The following is a 12,443-nucleotide window of genomic DNA, read 5'->3' as shown; positions in this document are numbered from 1 at the left end:
TGATGACTTTGTACAACTCTGCCTCACTTAAATCTATTTTTATGAGCAAGTCAAGATGTCTCCACATGATGTCATTGGTCCTCTTCAAAAAACAAAGGACAAATAATAATAGGAAGAAAATAGCCTCTCATTTGGCCAACTTGAGGAAAGTCCAAGATGATATTTTGCTATCCATTTGACAATATTTATTAAGCCCCTATTATGTGCAAGGTTGGGTATCAACCCATGAATAGCCATTTTTTTCTTTCCAAAGATCATTCTCCTTGCCAGAGAAAACAGAATGAGAAGAGGAGCTCTGCTTTCTTTCCTTTGCCTGTTAACATCATCATCCCATTCATCTCATGCTATGGTCCTAGCGCTTCCTAGACACTCTATTTCCCCCCCAAAACACAGCTTAAATATGACCTCTTTTTGTTTTCTTTAGCTGACCTTGAAATGAACCTTACTTCACTTAGCCTTCCTGATACTATTTTTATAAGATGAAGTCAAGTTTTTGTATTCATTTTTTGTTACTTGCCCTCACTCTCATCTTTTGTACATGTCTTTTAGAAATTTAAGTTGGTTGGTAAGTCCTCTGGACAATTCTTTCCTTCCTCATTGGAATTGTTGCCAGAATTACATTCTGGAGAACTTCCCTTCTTTTCAGTTGGACTTCCTTTATGTGAGTCAATGGAATTATATGTATCCTTTCTTGAACCCTGTACAATCTGCTTTTCTATGATTGTCTGACTTTGTTTTCTTTAATTTTTTCAATCTTTTTTTTTTTAGACATTTTTTTTTTTAGTGAGGCAATTGGGGTTAAGTGACTTGCCCAGGGTCACACAACTAGTGTTAAGTGTCTGAGGCCGGACCTGAACTCAGGTACTCCTGACTCCAGGGCCGGTGCTTTATCCACTGCGCCACCTAGCTGCCCCTAATTTTTTCAATCTTAATAGTATTTTATTTTTTCCAGTTACATGTAAAATAGTTTTCCACATTTTTATAAGATTTTGAGTTCCAAATTTTTATCTCTCCCCACCCAAGATGGCAAGCAATCTGATATAGGTTATATATGTACAATCACATTAAGTATATTTCTACATTAGTCACATTGTGAGAGAAGAATCAAAACAAGGTAAAAACCTCAAGACAGAAAAAAAATGTAAAAATGGCACGGTTCAATCTCCATTCAGATTCTACAGTTCTTTTTCTGGATGTGGAGAGCATTTTCCATTATGAGTCCTTTGGAATTATCTTGGATCATTGTATTGCTGAGAAGAGCTAAGTTGATCACAGCTGTTCATCATACAGTGCTGTTGTTACTGTGTACAGTGTTCTCCTGGCTCTGTTCACTTCACTCAGCATTAGTCCACTTAAGTCTTTCTGAAACCTACCTCTCATTATTTCTTATAGCACAATAGTATTCCATTACATTCATATAATATAACTTGTTCAGCCATTCCCCAATTGATGGGCATCCCCTCTATTTCCAATTCTTTGCCTCTACAAAGAGAGCTGCTATAAATATTTTGTACATGTGGTTCCTTTTCTCTTTTTTTATGATCTCTTATTATACATATCTAGTAATGGTATTACTAGGTCAACGGGGATGCACAGCCTCCTAGCCCTTTGGGCATAGTTCCGAATTGATTTCCAGAATGGTTGGATCCATTCCTAACTCCATCAACAATGCATTAGTGTTCCAATTTTTCCACATCTTCTCCAACATTTAATATTTTCCTTTTTTGTCATATTATCCAATCTGATAGGTGTGAGGTGGTGCCTCAGAGTTGTTTTAATTAGCATTTTTCTAATCAATAGTGATTGAGAACATTTCTTTTCCTTCTTTAACCCCAGTTCTAAGGCAGGAGTTCTTAACTCTGAGTCAATAAACTTGTGGCTTAAAAACATTTTTTGAACTCTATTTCAGTATAATTGGTTTCCTTTGTAATATTATATATTTTATTTTATGCATTTAAAAACACCCTGAGAAGGGATCCATAGACTTTACCAGACTGTGAAAGAAGTCCATGATACAAAGAAAGGTTAAGAATGTTCTATGTTGTAGTGGGAACTTCTTTCCTCTACCACTGACTGAGATTCCCATAGTTTCTCAAATGACAGATTTGGAGAGCACTTTGCTCAGTGCCAAGCACATAGTAGGCACTTCATAAATTTTTGTTCCCTCTTCCTTTCTCCTTCAGCACCAGATTCCTCTTTGACAATGACAATCACTTTCAACTTAGCAGCTCTCCTTCATGGGTCCTCAACATTCTAAAAAATAAAATCATTAAGGAAAGTCTAGAAATAATACCTTTCTGTTTCTTATAGAGAGTTCCAGCAGATGTTCATATTTCCCTTCATAGGGGACAATTTTAGCATTCCCCCATGTCAAACCTGTAAGCTGACAAAAGCAAAGATTTTTTTGGGGTGCCTACTATGTGAGAATCATTAAAATGGTCCTGAAGTTTCTGTTCCCCAAACTCATATATTTTCTTTCCCTTAAAAGCATACTTTGATAATGAATCGAATTCTGCCTCTATTGATCTTTACCCAAATCCTCCCCATCATAGTTTCTCTATGTAGTTCTAGGATTTCCTTACATGGGGTATACATTCTTAATGTTCATTACTAATCTGTACCTCTCATACCCATTTTTAAAAACCCTATTATGCTTCTTTTGAATACAACGTCAATACAAGCCTGTACTGGTGCCTCATTATGGAGTGGAATTGACCCTATAGGGAGGTAATCACTCTATTTGAGAGTTTTTGATAGAGAAGAGGAATCTGTGGGTAGTCTGATATGCATTGTAGATTTTGTGAATAAAGACATTAGAGGATCCAGATGAAAGACAGTTAGTTCTCTCCTCGTTTCTCCAATGCTACAAGGTAAATAAGCCTAGACACATAGAATATAGTTGAGAAATAAATTCTTAAGATGAAGAAGGAAAACAATTTTAATAAGGAGGGGAAAAATGGAATTTGTCTAAGGGATGCAAGCATATGCACAAAGAACACACTGGACAACTTAGATGTTTAAAAGAAATATAAATGGAAGCAAGGCCAAGAAAAAAAGGATGAGGGGGCTGCAAGGTGGTACAGTGGATAAAGCACCAGCCCTGGATTAAGAAGGACCTGAGTTCAAATTTGACCTCAGACACTTGATACTTACTAGCTGTGTGACCCTGGGCAAGTCACTTAACCCTCATTGCCTGCCCTCCCCAAATAAAATTTTTTTAAAAATAAAAATAAAATAAAAGGAAGAAAATCTCATCTGGAAGCTATAGACTTGTCCATCTGATCTCCATTTCTTTTTTTTTTTTTTTTTTTTGCAGGGCAATGGGGGTTAAGTGACTTGCCCAGAGTCACACAGCTAGTAAGTGTCAAGTGTCTGAGGCCAGATTTGAACTCAGGTACTCCTGAATCCAGGGCTGGTGCTTTATCCCTGCGCCACCTAGCTGCCCCCCTGATCTCCATTTCTAAGGAGAAAAACAAAACAAAACTAAAACTGATCATTCAAGGAATGATTGTTGGACACCTAGGATGGAAAATGGTGACTACAAAAGCCAGCATGGTTTCATCAAGAATAGGACATGTCAATTAACTTCATTTCGATTTGTTAAAACACTATTAAGTCAGTGGGTGAGAGAAATGCTGTGTATATAATTTGTTCAGAGTTTTAGCAAAACTTGTGATAAAATATATCATACCATTCTTGTGGAGAAGATGGATTAGATAGTAGTTTGCTGACCAAACTCAAGAAGTAGTATTTTAACATTAATATGGTAGCAGGTCTCTTGAGGTGGGCCTCAGACATTTGAGTTTTACCCTGGACTATTTAACATTTTTATCAGTGACTTGGATAGAGGAAGATCTTAGGCACAGAAGAGATGCTCATCAAATTTATTGATGACACAAATCTGGGAGAGATCTTGATGGGATAGAACATTGGGTTGAATCTAATAAGGTGAAACACAATAGAGATAAATGGGCACAAAGAAATGCTGATGATTTTTGTGGATTTATTTTATATTCTGCAAGTCTGTTGAGATTTTGATTATTTCAATTATTTAATTTTTGTTAACTCTTTAGGGCTCTTTAAGTACACCATCAAAAAGTGACAGTTTAGTTTCTTCTTTCTTCTTTCCCTAGAGTTATTCCCTTCAATTTATTTTTCTTGTCTTACTGCAATAGCAAGCATTTGGGGTTCTAGGTAAAAAAAATAAGTAGTTGTTTCACCCCCTGAATGTATAGGAATGAATTCTAGTTTATCTCTGTTACAAATCATGGTAGCCCTTAGTTTTGAAAATGTGCTATTCATCATTTTAAGGACCATTTATTCCTATGTTTTTGATTGTTTTTTTAAACAAAAATGTGTTGTATTTTATCAAAAGTTTTTCTACGTCTATTGATATACTCCTATGATTTTTGTTAATTTTGTTATTAATATATATACACATACACACACATACATATATATATATTTTTCTTAATATTAAACTAACTCTGCATTTCTGGTATAAAGCCAGCCTGGTCATAGTATATAATTTCTATGATAGGTTGTTTTAGTCTCTTCTAATATTTTTATTTAATATTTTTTGTACCTATGTTCATTAGGAATATTGGTTTATAATTTTCTTTTCTGTTTTGATTCTTCCAGGTATATGTATTGAGAACATATCTGTGCCATTGAAATAATGTGGTGGGATCTTTTCTTTTGCTATTTTTTCCAACAATTGTATAATATTTGAATGAATTATTTTTTTTAATGTTTGATAGTATTCACATATAAATCTCTCTGGTCCTAGAATTTTAAAATAATTTTATACAATGAAATATAATTTTTATAATTTATTTAAAAGTCATTCTTCAATTGACAAATGGTTTAAGGATGTGAATAGACAGTTCTCAAGGAAATAAACCCAGGCTCTCTATAACCACATAAAAAAATGTTCCAAACCACTAGTAACTGGAGAAATGAAATTAAAGGAATTCTGCGATTTCATCTCATACCCATTAGATTAGCAAAGATGACAAGAAAAAAAAGATAAATATTAGAGGGGCTTTTGAAAAACTGACACATTCATGACTGTTGGTGCACTGGTGAATGGGTACAAACATACTGGAAGGCAATTTGGAATTATACACAATAAGTTTCTAAAGCATGCATGCCCTTTGACCCAGTTTTACCACTGCTAGGCCCATACCCAAAAAGAGATCAAAGAAAAAGAGAAAGTTCCTTTATGTACAACGAAATTTACAGCAGTTCTTTTTGTAGTGACAGAAAAACAAAAACTTGGAAATGAAGAGTATGTCTAGCAACTGAGGAACTGAATAAATTGAATAAATTGAGGTATATGAATGTGATGGAGTGCTGTTGTGCAATAAAAGATGAGGAAATAGATGTTTTCACAAAGACATGGGAAAGCTTATATAAACTGATTCAGAGTGAAGTAAGCAAAACCAGAAGAAAAATTTATACCATAACATTAATATTATTAAAATGAACAATTTGGAGGAGTTTTGTAAACCAATGAAGAAAGAAATGAGCAGAACCAGAATAATTTACACAGTAATAACTGAAACCTATAAGAACTATGCTCAATACAATGATCATTCTAGATTGTAGGGAACCAATGTTGAAACATTCTATCCACAACAGAGAGGTGTTAGGTTTAGGGTGCAGGATGCATCACAGACAGATATATACACACAATTATAGTCATTATATATTATAAATATATATTAAAATTACAAAACAGATTATGTAGTTATATATGATTAATGTATAACAAATTTTATGTAGGTATTATACAGTATATAATTATATATAATATATGGTATATAATAATAAACAATATATATTTAGGTATATATAAGTATATGAATTATATTATATATTTTACATAGGTATATGCATATGTGCCAGTACATATACATACATATATATTGCATGTATGTATTTGTATTTAGCCTCAATGACTACATAATACATATGTTCATATATATGTATATATGCACATGTGTGTTTATATATATTTCTGGCCATTAAGGGAATTTATTTTCCTTGACTATGTATATTTGTTAAAAGAAATTTGTTTCCCCCAACCCATGAGGTGTGTGTGCGGGGGGGGGGCAGGTGAGAGACAAAATAGTATTTTTTTTTTGTTTTTTGTTTTTAAATAGAAATGTAGGAGAGTACTACAGATATGACATGTCACATGCACTTTCAGAAGAGGTCACTGTATTATTAGTTTTACTTTGTTAGAAGAAATTTCTCAGAAAGTGGGAGTAATCTGTAAATGTTTGTAATATAAAACCAAAATATATCAAAACTTTTTTTTAATTTTAAAATTTCTTGCTGAAAAAAGACCATTTGGTAAAAACAAAAACAAAACAACCCAAATTCATGGGTACAAGAAGGGAGAAACTAAGTTGTTTTAATTACAGCAGCTTTTTTGAAAACATATCTCAGGGTTTTCTTAGACTATAAATTCAATGAGTCAGCCCTGTGATGTGGCAGGAGATGGGGGTGGGGGTTATAAGAGGAACTTAGCTTCCTGAAATAGGGAGATAAGAGCCCCTCACCCTCTGAACTCAGACTTTCTGGAGTGTTGTGTTCAATTCTGAGGGCCACAGTTTAAAGAGGACGTTGATGAGTTAGAGAGGAAAGCAAGGATGATGCAAGGCCTTGAGTACGTGTCATATGAGGAAGACTTGAAGGAGCTGGATGCATTTATTCTGGAGAAGGGATGACAGCAGAGAAGTGATAGGTGGTTTTTAATTACTTGGAAAGCAACCTCGTGGTGGACTGATTAGACTTGTTCTATTTCCAGAAGGTGAAACCCAGCAACAATGGGTAGAGAAGTTGCAGAGGATCATTTAGGCTGAATGTAGGGAAAATTTCCTCACAATTAAAACCATCCCAAAACAGAGTGGGATGCAGTCCCCTTCCTTTGAGGTCTTTGAGTCAAGGTTGGATTGTTACTTGGGCAGGTATATCTTTTTTTTTTTTTTTTAGACTTTTTTTGTTTTTTTTGTTTTTTTTTTTTTAGTGAGGCAATTGGGGTTAAGTGACTTGCCCAGGGTCACACAGCTAGTGTTAAGTGTCTGAGGCCAGATTTGAACTCAGGTACTCCTGACTCCAGGGCCGGTGCTTTATCCACTGCGCCACCTAGCTGCCCCTGGGCAGGTATATCTTAATGAGGATGTCTCTTATGTAAGGGTTAGACAAAATGTCCTCTGAGACCCCATTCCAACTTCAAAAGCTTTTATCTTCTGTGATTCTGAAGTGTTGCTGTTCAGTCATTTCAGTCATGTCTGACTCTTCATGACCCTATTTGGGGTTTTCTTGACAAAGATACTGAAGTGATTTGTCATTTCCTTCTCCAACTCATTTTAACAGATGAGGAAACTGAGGTAAGCAGGATTAAGTGATTGACCTTGGGTCACATAGCTAGCCAGCAAGTGTCTGAGGCCAGATTTGAACTTGAACCATGAGTTTTCTGACTTCAGGCCCAGCACTCTATCCATGGCCCACTTAATTCTGAAGTATCGATTCCCAAATATTTGATATTAAGGAGAACACAAAATGCTTAGGGAAAAAAAAATAACCATGAAACTTATTACTACTGAAAAATGTAATAAAACTATCAACAACTAAGAATCATTTGCATACTATGCCTTTTCATTTCAACAAAATTTTGTGAGAATAATCTGCACATGTCAAGGATACTCTGGATGAAGGTATGAGTAGGGAATGGTCAGTCTTTCACAAATGACACTACACCAGATTATAATGTTACATTTCAGTGGTATACCACTCTCTGAAAGAACATATATACATATTTGAGACACGTTTTAAAGTTAAATCTACATTACTCACATTTTCTCCATCCCTTTCTTAAGTCTAGATAACCAATAAAATAATAAATTAAGCTCTGGTTTATGGCATTTGCCAACTTCTGAGGTATAAATGCTCACAATGAACATTTTTAAGTCTGCTCTTGGTTTAAGCTGGTTTCAGCACCCTATCACTCTATCTACTCTGCCTCCTAATTACTCCCTTTACCCTTTACAATGGGATATTTACGGAAAAGACATAGCAAGAACAGAAATATACATATTCTTCCCACTACCCTAACACCCAGGGGCATGCTCTGCCCTTGATGACTTCTACCCCTGGGGAGAGTAGCCTCAAACTTAAAGCAATTGCTACAAAACATTTATCTCTAATAAGTCAATTTCTGCATATGGTGGAGCTCATGGCTTCATCACTCCCTACTGGCTGTCTTCTATTCACTGCTGTGCTAGATCAAACAGGCCATGTTTCACTGGGCTTGTCTGTGCAAAAAGTCTGGAATAGAGTACTGTTGCTAATGACTGGTGGCTTTTTCTTCAGGTTTTTTATAGCTTATAAAGTCACAACCTTGTCCATTCTATCTTCAATACTCAGGAAAGAATAGAGACAATAGGGACAGAGGCAATAGTAGGGCTATATGCTCATGGCTTCTTTTCAATGCTGTTTGGGAGAGTAGGCCACAGATGTTATATCTTTTTTGCTTACCTAGAGGCTTAAAGCAATCCTTATCTACTCACTCGAACACAAATACAACCAGGCAGGAAGGCAAAAGAGAGACACACACACACACACACACACACACACAGAGACAGAGAGACAGAGACAGAGAGAGACAGAGAGAGAGAGAGAGAGAGAGAGAGAGAGACAGAGACAGAGAGAGACAGAGAGAGAGAGACAGAGAGAGGAGAGGAGAGTTACTGAAGATGAGAAAGCAGGGATAGCTTTTGAACTATACCATGGGAGGGAATACCCAAATTGATTGATTAAGTCAGAGTCCCATTAAATCAGAAGTCTACTCTTCCATGAATATACTTTAGTCGTGAGTCTTATGAGTCTCATCCCAGCAATTTTCCATTATACCTATGATATAAAATTTCCCTCCTTCCATAAGGACCTCTAGTTTATACTACCTGTTACCCATATTTTGTGTATTTGTATGTATACATAGCTTATCTATGGATTATATTGTTGTCAGAAAGAAACTTTAAACAAAATCAACTTGCCATACACAAACAGATCTGTGTCCCTAAGTCATTTGGTTCACTTTGAATTCTAGCTCTCTGCTTATTCACAATTTTTCTTTAATCCCATAAACTTTCAACAGGGTAGACCAAGTATGCCTCTTAAACAAGAATTTGAATTTCCTTTTTTGCTGCCACCTTAAATAAATGCACTATGCTATTAACACAACTCCATATCAACTAAGAAAAAGTAAATCCAATGAAAACTCCTTGTAAGAGACCTGTTTTTTTAAAAAATTGAATGTAACTATAATTATGGCATTGGAGTTCAAAGCCTCCATCTTACAGCAAAAACTATATCATTGAAATTAATGGGATTTTTAAAAAAAGAAAAAAGAAAAAAGAAAAAAACCTATGAGATGGAGAAACACACATTCTGGGATATATTAAATAACTCCACTTTAGATCAATTAATGCCATGCTTTGTTTAATCCCTAAATTCCACCTTTGGTGGCAGATGGGGTACTGCTCTTTTGTAGACTGGAACTGTGCAAAACATTGCCTGAAATCCAAGGAAATACTGCCAAAATCCATGGCAATGCATCACTTTTTAAAACCTTGTTTTGCTCTTGTGCTCATGGTAACGTTCACAGCTGTTGAATGTGGCTTCAGGCTGTCTGACTCCCTCAGGAGAATTTATGTGTTTTTCTACTTCCTTTCCTTATTAGGAGGCAGGAATCTATGATACCTATTAGAACAAGTATGCATCAAGGGGAAAGTGGGTAATGACCATGAAGTTGGGGGAAGGGGCTGTCGTTCTTCAAAAGAACCATCAGCCACAGCCCATGTGGCCTCCTTTGAATAAACTCTGTACTTAGGAGCAGGTGGACACACATTGAGGAGAACAGGAGAGCATTCAGCCTCAGTCAGGAAAACTGCCTCATTTATTGCATGCACACTAAAAATTAACTGGATTTTCTAATAAAGTTTATTTATATTGTTAACTATCTGTCACAACACTGCTTGTGCTTGCTGATAGGAGGGTTTCTTCCTACACCCTGCCTAAGGGACTCTCCCCCTACTCCTCCCACTCCATATATACAACATTGCCAGGTTAAAATACCCCAGGACACAATACCCTTTGCCTCCTCCACTGGGCTCCCAGAGACCTCTGGGACCCAACACCATCTACCTGTCATGAAGCTGGCCTTCTGAAGGAAACCAAGACATAGCAAAACCTCCTGCCAAGAGGCTGGAAAGGTAAGAGGTATGCTGAAAATTTGAGGACCTGGGCTCTAGAGAGACCTTGATTCTTCTAATTACCGGCCTTGATCAGTGGACATCCTCCCCTCCACTGATAATCTGCATGGATTTATTCTCTAATGGTTAGCTTATTTTCTTTCTCTCTTCTTTTCCCTGTATCAATGATACATAATCCCTGAAACCTGAAGAATAATAACAGCTGTCCACACCCTCATTCATGTCTATCTCAGTGCTGCCTCCCCACCACATTCCTCTTCAGATCCACCCTCTTCCTTCTTCTGTGTTCTGTCATTCAATGAGCTCTGGCTTCTACCATGATGCTGAATCTCTGGCTATACTTACCAGCTAGTTCCTTTTCATTAACCTCGCCACCCAACTTGTCTCAATGGGGAAGTCAGAATACTACTGCTTCCATTGCCATTTCCAGACTCTTCCTCTACTATCATCACACAGTAACTTCTCCTCCGCTGAGGAGGACAAATTCAAATTTGACACTGAATCCAGATCCTACTGTCCATTTCTCTATCTACCAATCTCTAGGAGATAGTTATCCCTTCCACATTGTTGGGGATAGGGCTTAGGGGTGCAGTGCTCCAATGATCTGGAAAATCCATGTAAGAATTTTTAGCCCTCCCTTTGTACTAGAGAAGAAGTCTGAATCATTATGTTATTAAAAGATAAAAAATGTTGGTATTATACAATACTATATACATATTTAATGCATTTCTGAGTTTCTAAACTTTTTCTGTTGGATGTCTCATATTTTATGGCTTCCAAAAAACATCCCCCCCAAATTCCCATTTAATTTCTTATGCCAACCCACAGTATACTGAAATTTCAATGAGGAAAATCTCAATGTGGAAGGGATAACTGTACTTCCCTCTTGTCTCAATGAATTCAGTGTGTGGCACATTGTATCCCACTTCACCCCAACTTTTGCCTTCCTTCTAGGTCATCAATCACTGAACTGGCATTTCTTAGTATTGTTCTTTATTTTGTGGAGTAATGAGGGTTAAGTGACTTGCCCAGAGTCACAGAGCTAGTGTCAAGTGTCTGGGACCAGATTTGAACTCAGGTTCTCCTGAATCCAGGGCTGGTGCTTTATCCACTGCACCACATAGCTGCTCCAGAACTGGCATTTCTTAAGCACCAGGTTTGCTAAGTGCTGGGGATGCAGAGAAAGAAAAAAAAGCAAACAAAAAATAGTACTTGATCTCAAGGAGCATAGGATCAAATGGGGAAGATAACATACAAACCAGATATATATGGAAGACATTGGGGATAGCCTGGTAGTTTTAGAGGGAAGACTCTAAGACCAAGGAGCCCTGGGAAAGGTTTCCTGTAGAAGTTGAGGCTTTAGCTGAGACTCAAAGGAAGTCAGGGGAATTAGGAGGTAGAATTGAAGAGGAAGAACACTACAGGCATGGGGGACAGCCAGCAAAAATGCTTAACATATGTGTTGATGTTTCCCTAAAATATTTCAACTTCCCATTTCCTCTACCCACTCAACATCCATAATTTACTCCTCTACTCCTTCTCATCTACACAAAAGGATAATTATATCTTTGAACTTCTCATCACTGACAAGGGTTTCATGCTCAAAAAAGCTGAAATTCCTTTATTCAATCATAATCTTTTTCATTCCATTTCTCTTCTGTTACTACTTTTAAACACAGTCTTCACCAACACAGTGATCTTCAATCCTATCATCATTAAATAAATTTCTAGGCCATCAACGCTCCTCTCACTTCATCTTCCTTTTTTTCTCAATCTTAAGCACTTGGTGAATCAGTTCAACTCTCATCTGTAAAAAGAACATAGTAGGGGCAGCTAGGTGGCGCAGTGGATGGAGCACCGGCCCTGGAGTCAGGAGTACCTGAGTTCAGATCCGGCCTCAGACACTTAACACTTACTAGCTGTGTGACCCTGAGCAAGTCACTTAACCCCAATTGCCTCACCAAAAAAAAAAAAAAGAACATAGTAATGCTTACCTTACAGAACCATTGTGAAGAAAGCAATTTGTAAAACTTAAAGCATAATAGTAATAGTAATGGTAATAGTAATAGTAATAATAATAGTAATAGTAATAGTAATAGTAATAGTAATAGTAATAGTAATAGTAATAGTAATAGTAATAGTAATAGTAATAGTTAAGGG

The sequence above is a fragment of the Dromiciops gliroides genome, chromosome 1, assembly GCF_019393635.1.
Source record: "Dromiciops gliroides isolate mDroGli1 chromosome 1, mDroGli1.pri, whole genome shotgun sequence".
NCBI classification, from domain to species: domain Eukaryota; kingdom Metazoa; phylum Chordata; class Mammalia; order Microbiotheria; family Microbiotheriidae; genus Dromiciops; species Dromiciops gliroides.
This window is presented reverse-complemented; position numbering follows the sequence as displayed.